Source organism: Micropterus salmoides, unplaced genomic scaffold (genome assembly GCF_014851395.1).
Source record: "Micropterus salmoides isolate LMB-PRFRI ecotype aquatic unplaced genomic scaffold, ASM1485139v1 Ms_hic_scaffold_8, whole genome shotgun sequence".
NCBI classification, from domain to species: domain Eukaryota; kingdom Metazoa; phylum Chordata; class Actinopteri; order Centrarchiformes; family Centrarchidae; genus Micropterus; species Micropterus salmoides.
In genome coordinates this window covers 20,742,575-20,752,985 of record NW_024044570.1, presented here as the reverse complement: position 1 = coordinate 20,752,985, position 10,411 = coordinate 20,742,575, and the positions used below count along the sequence as shown (strand labels likewise).

At 40.1% G+C, this 10,411-nt stretch overlaps 1 long non-coding RNA gene across 2 annotated transcripts; it reads left to right on the top strand.

Moving 5' to 3' along the window:
* Positions 1-7,628: 7,628 nt before the first annotated feature.
* Positions 7,629-9,309, top strand: LOC119893873. Of its 2 annotated transcripts, none has more exons than XR_005442846.1 (3): positions 7,629-7,789; positions 8,045-8,204; positions 8,534-9,309. It is a non-coding gene; the product is annotated as an uncharacterized LOC119893873 (long non-coding RNA). The 2 variants fall into 2 exon arrangements; XR_005442847.1 differs by having other exon boundaries at positions 8,045-8,327.
* The last annotated feature ends 1,102 nt before the right edge of the window (positions 9,310-10,411 follow it).

Sequence of the window (10,411 nt, the reverse complement as noted above, 5' to 3'; positions counted from 1 at the left end):
AGAGTCAAATTCCTTGTATGTGTACACATACCTGGCAATAAAGCTGATTCTGATTCTGATTCTATGTGGGTCACGGAAGTTACAGCAACTGAGACTGGCAAAAAAGCTGTGTACCAGTGAGTATCAGTAAGATGACAATAAATCTAAATTGAACGTTAGGAAGCAAACAACACCAGAACCATGATAATGTTGCTTGCATCACTGTAGGCTTGTATAAACAAATTGCTCGACATTTGTTTTGTACCGGTACATTAGGGCTGAACCCGAATAGTCAATTTGACGCTTTGATGGGCAGAGCCTGTTTCATTCAAATCTCTTGAATGAAACGAGGATCATACCATTTTGGCAATATGGGGGTGCTCAACGTCTGATTTTACAGTTTTATCCCAATAAGTTAATATACAGCCAATTACGATATCAATTTTGACATACTGTATGATGCTGTAAATAAAAATGTCAAAAGAAAGAAGGTTTTAATGAATGTTTTTAAAGTGTGTGAATAAATCTAAAATTGTAACCCTAACGCTTAAAGAAGGGAGTCAATGTGCATGTGTGGGCGTAGCGTGTATGTGTGTGGATGTGTCGGTTTGTGTGTGTGTTGATGTGTTGGTATGTGTGTAGTGGCTGAAGAGACAGAGCCGAATTTGCCGGTGTTATGCCTCGTGGGACGTTCGCATCATTTATCACCATTGATGAACCACACAAAGAATATTATATAGTTTTTAAACAGTATGTCGTGCATGCAGTTGTCAGTGCATGACACACGCAAAACTCAGCACAAGACCAGTGAAACATCGTGAGGCTTCTCACAATTTCAGTGGAGCTACAGTGTGTACCCTCCCCCCGACAATCGCTGCCACACAAACACATATGATTCATTCATATCAGTCGACTATAAAGAGCCCTCTTCTTCCGGTGGACCAACGTGGGACCGAACTTCAGAAAAAATATATGGTAGTCAATGGCATGGACAAGATCCTGTTTGAATTGTGCTTTGAATTACACATATGATGATGATCAATTTAAAATATACATTTAAAAGTCAAGAAAGTTGCAGTTTGATGTAAAACTGTAGAGGTATAAGACCATGAAAATACATAATTACAAAGACCACAAACGCAAAAGTCAACATTAGCTAGCATTACTGTGCTAACATGTTGGTGACGTATATGGTGCGAGACGAGAGATGTAGTTCATTGAACTGTTTTCACATAAAACGACATGTAGCTTTATTGTTTTATGACAAACTGCAACTTTCTTGACGGACAAAATTATCTTTTAAATGGACAAACATCATGTGTGTAATTCAGGGCAAATAAGTTGTCTCTCGTCATACATATTTTTTATGAAATAAGGTCCCATGGGCTGGAAGCGGAAGCGAGTGACTTAGGCTCTCTATAGGCAAGACTTGACAATTCTGTTCGATTATGTAAATCCTTAGTCGAGGACAGCCCTACAGTACATACTTTCTTGCAGGCTAAAATCAACACTTTGACATAATACCTGTACACAGAATAGTAATGTGGAAAGCTACAACTGTAGTATTTTGCAACGAATAACTTTAGCAACTGCTTGGTGTTAGCCGCCAAGCTAACGTTATCTAACGTGAGCCAACTAAAGCAGAAAATCACAATATATTTTACATGTTTTGCAGTAATGTTAATTTACCTGTCCAATAGGATTAAAGCCAACTCAGAGTCAGTGTTCATTTCCAAAACTTAGCAGAGGTCTCTTCATGACTCAAACGCTTTTCTGATTTTGACCGTGTATTCGCCTGATGTCTAATTCTCATTTGGCCTGACGGGCTTTAACTTTTTTGTTTTTTATCTGCACATGGAGCTTGTGTTGGAGTCTGTCTTGTGCTGGGTGACAGTCGTTTTTTGGTGTTAGGGGACTCCCTTTCATTAGCTGTTGTTGCTGTGTACAGAATCAGTAAGCAAGAGGCTCAGTATTTAAATTATGAGTTAAAGTTAACTACCAAGCATCTTCTTGTTTATTAATTTGCCTTCATTTCATCTTAATAGGGTGTTTACCTTTCTAGATAGATGTTTAAAATGTAATGATATCCAATATTTAATAGCAAAAAAGCAGGATGTCCAGATACCCGTGGGGTGTCCACATTAATTGGTGTGATCATTATAACAGATAACATAGCAAGAGGAGATCATATCCTAATCAAATAAAATAAAACCAAGAGCTATCAGTGGGAAACAAGACATATGAGCAAGGATGTTACGGTTTTGGTCTGTGTCTGCCTGTTTCCTGTTTTAGTTTGAAGTTGTCTGTAGGCGTTTTCACATTGCCCAGTTTTCTGGGCTTATTATTATGCCAATATGGCATCTCGCTGCACTGGTTGAAAGGTACCGAGCCGGAAAGGGGGTCCGATTTGATCCGCCTCTGAGCCGGGAATGTTGGTAGTAACAGAGGCGGACCGATGTCTGTGTGAAAAGCCACAGCCGGCATACCGGAACAGGAGTGACGTTACTGTTGTGTTACCAGTCGCGGTCTTGTTTTTTATCGGTCTAAATCCACCGACTACAGCTGCTTCTACTACCTTCTCCACAGCGCTCTCTGCTCCCGTGTTGTTCTCAATCACATCAACTTCAGGCTACATATCCACAGGGAGCATTTCAGAATAACAGCATTTTGCCTTCCTGATATTGCTGACATGTTAAGATTTTATTGATTTGGAAATCAGTGCTTTTGTGCTTCTACTATGATTAAGTAGGCTACGTAGTTAAATGGTTTCTTTTTTGTCTGTTTTTACAGTGTTTATTGTTGTTTTACAATCGGATATCTGCACAGGCTATTTTATTTTGAAAATTGACCGGATGAGCTCCCGCAGCCGCGCCGTAGGCGGACTCAGTGGAGGTAACCCAGAAGGCCGGAGCGCTACATGAAAGCACACATGGGTGCGGGCAATATTTTGTTCATTATGAATGAGCGAATGCAGCATATTGGTGGACATTCTTTCCGCGCTTATTGCGGAATCTCTGTGTGAAAGCGGCTTGTGTCTGTTGTCCATGTCCAGAATTGTTTCCTATTTAGTCAGATTAGTCCCTAATGTGTTTCGCATGTTTGTTCCTCTCTGCCCCTGTATGTGTAAGCTATGTATAGTCCTCATTACTGTTCAGTCTGTCGTCATTCATGACGAGTGCGGATGTCTGCATGTTTTTGGATTTTGGATGTTAAATCACCCTTTTTGTTTGAATTTTTGTTCTTTGCTGGATTCAGAACAGTATTTAAGTAAGTATTTCACACTTCTATAACCAGAGACTGGTTCAACACAAACGCATGGCCCAACACAGAAGGGCCAACTCCTCAGCAGTTTATCGACATTAGAAGGATGAATGACACTCAATTGAGGACCACTAGGTGCACATTTTAGATACAGAGGATTGGTGGTTTGAAAGAGGTATAAAGGAAGTCATTTACACCCGTGTTTGGAACTGGACTTTGCAACTGTAAGTTGTAGGCCCTATGTTTTCTGTTACAGTTTTTTACAACTGCTTACACACATTTTCAAAACTATGTCTCCTTTTTTTAAAACTCTACACACAATTCCCACAACTGCTCACACAAAATGCAAAATGCCTCATATGTCCTTCAAAATGAAACACTGCATTCAAAATACCATAAACACATCCCAAAATGAAGCACTTGCATCAAATGGCAAACACTTTTTCCATAATAGTAAATTATTGGATTTACACACTGTCGTTTTAAATCTAAAGCTCTTTTGTTTTTCATAGGCTTATGTGCACGTTCCCATACAATGTTCTAGAGTGACAAGTGTATCTTGTGTAAATTGTAAATTGTTGCAAATTTCATTGTAAAAAACTAAAGTTGGGTTTGACTCTTATGGTGCTTTCAGACCAAAAGCAAAGCGTGGGGGCGGGACCAGCAACGCGAAGGAATCTGCATGAGTTGAATATTTTCAACTCAAGTGAGAAAGTCGCATGACGCTGAGTCGCGAGGCAGAGCTGGGGATTGAAAATCTGCTGGCCGTCTGAGAGCTGCTAAACAAATAAACACCCGTAGTCGGTCGGATTCTACACCGTTTACTCGCGGGAGGAGCTCGGAGTTAACTGCTTTTATTACAGTTTTTTTCTGATTGCTTAAGCACATTTTTTGTAACTATTGGCTATTTTTGCAAAACTCTACACACAAATAAGAAAACCTTTCACCCAATTATCAAAACATTGTAGTTCTCTTGCAAAAGCGAACACAGCTAGATTAACTCTTTACACCTTCGTAAAAATGGTGTTTTCGTATCAAACAGTAAACACAAGCCATCATCTACTAAGCACGCAGTGTGCCAACTACACACTGATGGTATGAATACAAAACACATCTGGCTTTTGCTTTCTCTGTGTACAGATGTCAATTTGAGGTCATACTTTTGTCATAGTGTCATGTAAACATACAAGGATCCAAACTTCAAGTATTGGTGTTTATTCACACTCATCAAAACCAAGATAAAGTCAGAACACAAAATAGTAATTTCACAAAAAAAGACAATCAGCCTACATCATGTTGTCTTTCTGGGTCCGGCCACAAAATTTCGTCCACATCGCATGCGATATCCTCCAGTCCAAGGCACCGGGGAAAATATCTCCTTGAATGCCGTATCCAGGCCTGACATGATGCCTGGTCAATATCTCCACATGCCTCCTCCATTGCCTGTAAAAGGGCTACCTGTTGATGAGGATGACAGTCGTACAATTTCCAGCGCCAGGCAGAGAAGAACTCCTCGATGGGATTTAAGAATGGAGAGTATGGAGGGAGGTTGAGTGCCATGAAGAATGGGTGGTCTGTAAACCAGTTGTGGACCAAAGCAGCCCTGTGGAAACTAACATTGTCCCATATGATGACATATTGGGTCTGCTCTGGTCTCTGAACAGTGAGCATGTCATGTAAGGTGTCCAGGAATGCAATAATGTGTGCAGTGTTGTATGGGCCTATGGTTGCATGATGGTGAACAACACCATTTTGGCTTATAGCTGCACACATGGTTATGTTACCACCACGTTGTCCTGGGACATTGATGATGGCACGGTATCCAATAATGTTCCTGCCACGTCTCCTGGTTTTACTGAGGTTAAAACCGGCCTCATCTACAAAAAGTAGCTCATGTCCCATGGCATCTGCTTCTAGTTCCATCACTCTCTGGACAAGACAAAACAAATGCAACACATCAGGCCCATGCACAGCACTACAGTATGCACTTCCAAATTCAGAACCAATGACACTATAGCTTACCTGCACATAGTCATATCGCAGTTGCTTTACACGTTCTGTGTTTCTCTCGAAAGGAACTCTGTAAATTTGCTTCATTCTTATTCTGTGGCGCGCAAGTACACGACTTAGTGCAGAAATGCTTACACTGTGTATATTTTGAAAGATGGTGTCATTATCAATTATGCGCTGCTGTATTTCGTGCAGTCTTATTGCATTATTGGCAATCACCATGTTCACTATATGGGTCTCTTGCTCTGGAGTGAACATTCTTCCTCTGCCCCCAACATGTGGACGTCTAGCAATTCTGTAAAGTAACAATTTCAGTATTTTTGCATGTATGGTACTGTTGTGTTTCTCATTAGAGTATGGCAGTGCTACAAAGTACTTACCGATTCTGATTTCGAAATGTCCTAATGATGCTTGCCACAGTGTAGCGGCTCAAATTAGGCTGAACCCGTTAGCCAGCTTCCCTCAGGGTCATCCCATGGTTGATGACATGGTCCACTATTGTAGCTCTGATGTCATCAGTTACAGTTTTTTCTGATTGCTTAAGCACATTTTTTGTAACTATTGGCTATTTTTGCAAAACTCTACACACAAATAAGAAAACCTTTCACCCAATTATCAAAACATTGTAGCTCTCTTGCAGAAGGGAACACAGCTAGATTAACTCTTCACACCTTCTTAAAAATGGTGTTTTCGTATCAAACAGTAAACACAAGCCATCATCTACTAAGCACACAATGTGCCAACTACACACTGATGTTATGAATACAAAAAACATCTGGCTTTTGCTTTCTCTGTGTACAGATGTCAATTTGAGGTCATACTTTTGTCATAGTGTCATGTAAACATACAAGGATCCAAACTTCAAGTATTGGTGTTTATTCACACTCATCAAAACCAAGACAAAGTCAGAACACAAAATAGTAACACTTTCCAGCGCCAGGCAGAGAAGAACTCCTTGATGGGATTTAAGAATGGAGAGTATGGAGGGAGGTTGAGTGCCATGAAGAATGGGTGGTCTGTAAACCAGTTGCGGACCAAAGCAGCCCTATGGAAACTAACATTGTCCCATCACCTCCACGTCCTCTTCCTCCAACTTCTTCACCTCCACGTCCTCTTCCTCCAACTTCTTCACCTCCACGTCCTCTCCCTCGGCCTTCTCGGCCTCCTCGGCCTCCTCTGATTCTCACTCTTCTCACTCTTACTGCTCCTTCCATTGTACTCCACACAGACAGCTTACCTGTGGCTTATTTATAGTGCTTAGGCTGATTGCAAAGTGAACTAATTATCTAAAACAGTTTTAACATGTGAAAGTGTGCCAGACAGTTGGCAAAATAGTGTAAATGATAGCCATACATGTGTATAATTTTGCTAGGAGTGTGTTGGAAATTTGGTAATTGAGTGTAAGCAGTGAGTTGTGTTTAAAGTTCTGCAAAAAGAGTGTTGTGCAGTGAATTGTGCCTACAGTTTTGCAAAGTGTGTGTTACAAAATTGCAAACTGAGTGCAAAGCAGTGTTTGTGCTTTTAGTTTTGCAAACTCAGTGAGTGGTTTTGCTATACGTATTAATAGTTTTAGAAATAGTGCTACAAGAATCATTATTAACGCTTAAGCATTCAGAAAAAACTGTAAATTAGCTTTTTACTTTAGTTTTTGGGATTACAACGTTTATTTATCTTCTCAGGAGCTAGCTTCCGTGCACATCCGGTTCCAGTTGTTGTTAGCGTCGTTAGCTCTGTCGGACTACAACTTCATATTTATATAAAAAACGGACAAAACTGGACATTACTTGGAGAAAAGAAAGCGAGGAGGTTGAACTACCTGGTGAGTTCAGAAAATGTGTCTATATCTTTATTCCAGCTATCATTGTACTTTACTGTGACCAAGTTGGCATAGAATAGCCCTGATCGATCCAAACTCCATTCAGAAAACAAACATTTTAGAAGTTGTTGTCCTGCTGTCTTGCTGACAGACCTGACAAAGCATGAATTCATATGTTTACAGTTTTTACCCATTGCTTGAACACTATAGACACATGCTTAAACCAAAGTAACATAACTTGAAGTTGTTGTTACTATACCTTAAACAAAGTGAAACCATACCATACCAAGCGCTTCTTTGCACTTTAGTTTAGCAATTCTGTAACACACTTGCTCCTTTCTGCATCATACTTGCTCCTAGACACTACACACACTTAGTTCAAAAATTAAATCTCAGGGTACCATTGGAAAAACACATCTATTCAAAATACAACACACATTGGTTAATTGAAAAAACGTAGACACACACCTGAAAACACTTACTTACAAAATTGAACACCAATCAGCAAGCTACAAAAAGGAGGAAGAGGAAGACAGAGAAAGAGAGGAGGACGTGATCGAAGAGGCCATGCAAGGGCCATTATTTCGGGTTTGACATAAGAGCAACTTTGGTGCACCATGTCATAAACCATGGCCTGACTATGAGGGAAGATGGGAAGAGAGTCCACACTAATGTAAGGACTTTCATAGTTTCATCCATAATGACATTCCGACAGGAAAACAGGTTTGTCTTCAACTCTCTACTCTACTCAGACTGTATCCAGAGTATTTAAAGTACTGTACCATATCACGTTACTGTATCACATGTATTGTATTGCAGGGTGGCTAATGCTCCTTTTTCAACAAAAGTGGTAGTTTTGTGAAACCTACCGTGATAACGTGTTGAGATGTTTCAGTACTGTGTATGGTAAAAACAGTAATGTACAGTTCTGTAAAAAAGAAGCAAACAAGAACAATTTGTGGTTGCATTTTTATACAGAATGGCTAGAAGACCTACTGGGGGTGGACGGCGGTGCCTGTTCACCCAACAGCAGTATCTTGCCATAGTGAACCTAGTCAGAGCAAACACTGCAATCCGTCTCCACCAGCTACAGCCACAAATACTTGCAGATAGGCAAGTATTCAACAACATAAATCGAGTAAGCATTACCACTATCAGACGCATCTTGGTAAAGCATAACATGACTGTGAAGCAATTGTAAAGGGTCCCATTTGAGAGGAACAGTGTTGGGGTCAAAGAACTTCAACATGAATATGTACAGGTAAGTGTTATAGTCCTTTACATTTACAATACAGAATGGGGGCAGTTCAGTAACAGATGAATATGTACCACTGGATCAGTACCACATAGATTAATTCAGAAAGCTACACAGGTACCTGTGTGGTGGGGTAGGTCAGTTCTGTGTGTGTAGTAGTGTAGGTGTGTGTTTGTGTAAAGCCATCCACAATATGTATTTTTTTGTTACAGAGAATCTTGGACATGGATGGAGCTGGCCAGCCGCATGAATGTATTTATATTGACGAGGCTGGATTCAACCTTAGCAAAAACAGACGATAGGGATGCCAAAGGGCAATTGTGCACGTCCCGGGGCAGCGCGGGGGAAATATCACATTGTGTGCTGCCCTAAGTCTTCGAGGGCTACTGCACCATCATGCCAAACTGGGTCCCTATAATGCGCAACACATAATCACATTTCTAGATGCATTTCATGACGCACAGGATTGTACAGGATGGACCAGAGCAGCCCAGGTTTGTTGTTGTCTGGGATAATGTTAGTTTCCATCGGGCTGCTCTGGTCCAGAACTGGTTCACCAACCATGATCAGTTTGAAGTTGTATACTTGCCCCCTTACTCGCCATTTCTAAATCCTATAGAGGAATTTATCTCCACTTGGAGATAGCAGGTATATGACCCAACCACATGCACCGTATGCCTCTTCTGCAGGCAATGGAACAGGCCTGCAGAGACATTGAATTAAGGTCAATCCAGGGATGGGTTCGGCGCATAAGGGGATTTTTTCCCCATGCTTAGCGAGAGAAGACATTACTTGTGATGTTAAGCCCACTTTCGCAGAATTGTGTTTTTCTGTTTTTACTGTAGTGTATTGTTTGTTTTTTATTTTTGCTTTAACTGAATTTACTGTACTGTAAAATATACTAATGTAATGATTTTGAATTGAGTATTTCATTTTTTGGTTGTGAAAATGCCCTCTGTGGAACTGAATAAAAGCAGTGAAAACGAAAGACTGCAGTGTTTTAAATAAATTAGACTATTGTGTTGCTGTTAATCTGAAAGTGTATTCATATGTCATCCGAGTGACATTTTCACAAAGGATTGTTAGCTTTTGATAGCAGAGTTTCAATTTGACATAGATGTGAATGGTTTATTTCCCAGTGTTGTGTCTTATTTGCTTGTGTGTAGAGTTTTGACACAATGAGACAAGTTTTGCAAACGTATTCAAGCAAGTTTCTGAATTCTTGCATAATTCCAGCTCCATATTACCTGTTGGCCATGAGTCCAAACTGCCAAACAGGATTTTCTTAAGGAGGAGCTTCCCTTTTAAAAGCAAGGAGTAGAAGTGCCTCAGGTTTATTTGTTTGTTTTAATTGCTGCACCGCTAGCTTGCTGCTATGTGCCCAAGAGCCATGGGCCTATAGCCTGACTGACAGATTTCATTCATTCGTTCTTTTAAAAGTCTTTATGATGATTCCAAGTCTAGAGAAACACTAATGTTAGAGTGAAATCTCCAACTTATACTTGGCATTTGGCTCATCCTTATTTTAGATGCATCCATTCTTCATTTGACATATCAGGATAAAATAAATAAAAATGTTCAACAAGGATCAGTTCTTTGCTTGCTTTGCTTGACCCTTGAACTCCTGCTTGCTTGACATGTTGCTGAAAAAAACATTTACAGTAAGTCCTTAAGTGGATAACACAGAAGTGCATACAAATAATTTCAGAGTTTTTTTGGTATTTCCCTATGACAAGCCCTTAAATGTATTCTTATTATGAGGATTATTCTGGTAATACCATCCTTTTTTATTACTAGGAAGCTCTTCTCTAGAACAGACAAGCAGCTCAGTCTCACATGAGCTTGAGTCAACTCTGCCTCTGAGTGGCCATGTCTTCACATTACATTACATTAGAAATCTGACAGATTCTACTTCTGAAGTACAGGAGCAATGATACTTTAAACTCAACAAAAAGGAAGGCTAGGCACAGTTATTTTAGTTTTTTTAGTTAAAGCTGATAAAGACATCGATATGGAGGATAAAGCCAAAGAAGATATTTAAAAAGAGAAAGTTGTTTTACTATTTCGGGGAACCGGCACCTTATAGAGAG